This window comes from Pundamilia nyererei, unplaced genomic scaffold, assembly GCF_000239375.1.
Source record: "Pundamilia nyererei isolate P.nyererei 1_Seehausen unplaced genomic scaffold, PunNye1.0 scaffold01281, whole genome shotgun sequence".
Classification (NCBI taxonomy): Eukaryota; Metazoa; Chordata; class Actinopteri; order Cichliformes; family Cichlidae; genus Pundamilia; species Pundamilia nyererei.
The window spans coordinates 2581-7104 of record NW_005188682.1 but is presented as its reverse complement, the minus strand read 5'-3'; positions in this window follow the sequence as shown (position 1 = coordinate 7104).

Genomic DNA, 4524 nt, shown 5'->3' with positions numbered 1-4524 from the left:
TGTGTGTGTGTGTGTAGTGGGTGTTGGTCTGTGTTCGTTGTCGGCTCGTCTGCGTTCTATGGTGTTCCGTTCCTGTCTCTGCGTCTCTCTGCCCCACACCCCTTTTGTATGCTCTCAGGTTTGTCATTTAGTTCTCCCAGTTTAGGTTTCTTCAGTTGTTTTCTCATGATTCGTTGTCTGTTCTGCCACTGTCACCTGTAAATAAACCCTCACTCATATCATCAGTCGGCTGCCTGCATTTTGAGTCCTCCTTTTCCTCCAGCACCACACGGCTCACCCCGCCAGCCGTGACAGAAACACTTCAATGTGCTTTGCTTTGCTTAAAGCATACTATCACTGCACACAATAAACAATAGTGCATTTTAATGCAAAGAAAACTTCACAGTATCCAGAGTCCTTCATCTCGTGCTTTTAGAAGGGTTAAAGGTGAAACTTCTAGCCTCAGTCTCTTCTCTGTAACCTGCTTAGCAGACTTGAGTGCATCAAACAAGGAATGATTGTCAGTCACACAGATCAAAGGAAGAGCGTTCAGACCAGTGTTACCAGTTGTAAGCTCTGAAAAAAGTGTTGCCAGGAATACCGCAGTGTCTATTCCATCTGACATGGCAAGAGTTTCTCCTGCCAGTGTACTTCTGACCACACGCCTGATTTTCTTAGGCTGCCAAAAGAGAGGACAAAACTTTCCTCCTTTACCCATAAGGACGATTAATGTCCCTCCTTGAGTACCACCATCAGGAAGGTTACCAAAAGAAGCGTCACTGAAAACAACCAGTGCCAAATCCTCACTGTTACCCAAGCTCTGAAACTTAAGAGTCACTTTCTCTGCCTTAAGTTTACAGATAACTTTGTTCACTTCATGAATGGACTGCACAGTTGCATCTTTGATATTAGATCCAAGGCTGCATGTGTCAAACATCACATCTGGCCTCGTTTGTTTGGCAACACACAAAATCTGTCCTATTTTTGACCTGAGTTGCTCCCATTCTGTTTCACTTAAGGAAGCATCCCTCTGTACAGCCCATGCTGCTTGTAACTGAACCGGCTGTAGGTTATCAATGTAAAGTTGTTGATGTGCCTCTATTACATCATTAACTGTACAAATGTCCATACCCTCTTGAGCCTCTCTGTCCTTGCCCGGATGATGCGGAACCTTCTACCCGATTGCAGAAGTTGGAACAGTTTGTTTCCAGGATGGGACGGGTGCTTCAATATCTGCGCTGCTCTAGTCCGGCATCTCCTGGTGTAGGTGTCCTGAAGCAGGGGGAGAGCAATCCTGCAGCAGTGTTCTGCTGTATGGATCACTCTCTGGAGAGCTTTTTGGTCCTCAACACAGCTGTTCCCAAACCATGATGTGATGTTCTGTGCAAGGATTCTCTCCACAGTGCCTGCTAGAAAGTCCTGAGGATCTCTGGAGAGACCCTGAACTTCCTCAGTTGTCGTAGGTGGTACAGGCGCTGCCTAGCCTTTTGCTCCATTGATGATAATGGGCTTGTAGTCTCTGTGCTGACTCCTTCTGAAGTCCACCACCAGCTCCTTGGTCTCGCCAACGTTCAGCTGGAGGTGGTTATCATGGCACCGTGATGCCAGATTCTTCACTTCATCCATGTAGGCCGCCTCATCGTTGTTGGAGATGGCGCTCAACACCACTGTGTCGTCAGCGAACTTCACAATGGTGTTGGAGCCGCGGGCGGCCACACAGTCTGAAGTGTAGAGGGAGTAGAGCAGTGGCGAGAGGACACACCCCTGTGGTGCTCCTGTGTTGATGGTGATGCTTCTAGAGACGCATCTACCCACCCTCACCACCTGAGTTCTGCCAGTGAGGAAGTCCAACACCCATGCACACAGACGGCTGTTGAGTCCCAGTTCATTCTGCGGGATCAACCTGTGATATTTTACCACCAGTTTTGACCATAATGTCTTTGACCTTATTGTACCAATAAAGTGAAGCATCTGCAAGTCCATACACACACTTTTTTAGTTTCCATAGAACATTGTCCTTGCCAGCTTCAGGTGGGGGATGAAGATAATGTCTCTTGACAGTTCCATTCCCTGCAAAAAGGCAGATGTAATGTCCATTTAATTCATTTTCCACTTGTTTTGATATATCACAGCTAGCACCAGTCTGAGGGACTCAGATGCACATGTTGGAGAGTCTTTCAAACCCGCAACAAGTCGGGCCTTTGGGACAATACCATTATTAGTTTCTTTGAGTGTACAGAACCGTCTAGTAGACACACATTTTTGACCCAGGTCTTTCACTTCATCAAACACGCCATTACTTTGCCAGTTCTCAATCTCCTTTTTGGCAGCATCAAAGGAGATATCTTTTGTTATTAGTACATCTACATCTCTGTTTTCAGCTTCAGTGCAAAGACCATCAACAAGTGACATGTCTAAAGCTTTCTTTTCACCTTCACTACCATCAGGCTTAAGATATTGCACATTGTACCAGTTTTTGTATTGCCCTTTTGCTTTTCCCGGTCTGCCTAGCACTCTGGCTGTATGTTGAACACCGTTGTCTCTGTTCGTAAAAGTGATCAGCTGTCCTGCCCTTAACTTTACATCTGCAGAGGAGACAGGATCCGTGTATGTAGAAGACTGTGTCATAGACATGTTACTGTAGTGTTAGTTTCCCTGTCACTAGTGATCTCTTCTTCCTCACTAATACTCTGTTCACCATCGGGTGCTTCTGTCTCATCATTTTCAACTGTGTCTTTGATGTCAGTGTCATCATCAGTAGTACTCTGTGGTATTTGTTTATCTCCACTCTGTGCATCCACTTTACTCAACCTTGACTGCTGTACTCTTACAAGAGTCCCCCCATGTCTTACAAATACAACAGCTCCATCTTGCCCAATAACTACACCTCGACCCTTACACTCTGTACAGTCGACTCGTTTGTAGTATACTTTATCTCCTGCCTCATATTTGTCATCTGTAGGCCCAAGTTGCTTGTGTAGTGCTCTCATGATCCCTTCTGAACACTCTGCCTCAGTAAATGCTTTCCTGGAAGCATGTAATGCTGATGTGTGTTCAGCTACTCTTGCGCTTACAGTTGTGCTTTCTAAGGCAGGTGGCTTATCCATCAACACAGAAGGAAGGTTGGGGTTTTGGCCAAACACAAGTTGATGTGGACTATAACCATGTACAGCATACTGTTTTTGGCCATGAGGGCCCAGTCTAACGCAGTGTGCCAGTCACATCCTTGTTCCTTTTTTACCTTCAGGAGGATTTCTGTAAGTGTCATGTTATGTCTCTCCAGTAGTCCGTTGCTCCAGGGACTATACCCCGCCGTTATCTTTACCTCAATGTTGAAGTTTTCAGCCATGTCCCGAAGCTCTGTGCTGTTGAACTCTCCGCCGTTATCTGTGTAGAGCTGTCTAGGGGCACCGTGAATGCTTATCCAGGTGTGAATGAAGGAGTTGACAATCTCTGCAGCTTTCTTTGTCTTTACGATGCTGCCGTCACTGAAGCGTGTGAAGTGGTCGATGATGTGAAGGCTCCAGCTCATGTAGAGCCATCGCTACTGTCTCATTATACTCAGAAACCAGAGGTAGACCAACAGCAGCTCTCGGCTTGGTTTTGCAATATCTCTGATAAATGTCACAGTCATGATCTATCTCTTGCAGAATAAATGCACATTGTTGGTCTGTATTGACAGAGCTTTAGATGAGTCTCAATAACCTCTCTGCAGATGCATGGCCAAACTGTTTATGAAGCTTCACAAGAACTTTGTTTCTCTTTTGTAGACATTTCAGCAGTTACAATGAGAACTTCATTTTCATTGCAGCTTTCTGTAGTATTTTCATCTCTAATGTCTGTGAGGGTTTTCAGTCACCCAGGTCTATGATGACCTGGATGACTGAGAACCTTCACAGACAGATTGCCGTACATTTTGGGAGGAGCACCCTTCAACTGGTGTGGGAGTATGAAAGGGAATCAAGAAAACTAGCGGCTTATAAGAACCATCTCCGTTTCAACCTGAGATGCAGAGAAAGCAGAGTTGTTCCTAAGAGCTTGCGCCTTGAATCCACTGTCAGGGGATACAGAGCAGACTTGATTCTACAGAGAACACAAAATCAGCTTCTAAGTGAAAAGATAAGACAGGTCTATTTCACTATAGATGCCCTCTAGAGCAAGATTAGCCAGACTCTGCAGGAACTGGAAACCCTTCTACCCTCCAATCCTAGAAGAGGTTTACAAGTTTGTGTCCAGTTTGGGTCCAGGACGGAGGGACCAACACCGAACAAAAACAAGCTCCAGCGAACCAAGTGAATTGTCCAAAACAAACACACATGCTGGAGTTTAAGAACAAAACACAGTTCAGGAGGCCGGCCCGGAGGCTGACAACTCAGAAGTCCAGGAGAATTCATCTTCTGAGGCCGGCCACGTTGGCGACACAGATCCAAAAGCCAACCGCGCGGAAGGCAGCGGTGGCGAAGTGGAAACAGTTCAGGGTGCCGACCGTGCACACGGCAGCGGCGGCGACGAGGAAACAGTTCAGGGGGCCGACCGTGCAGACAG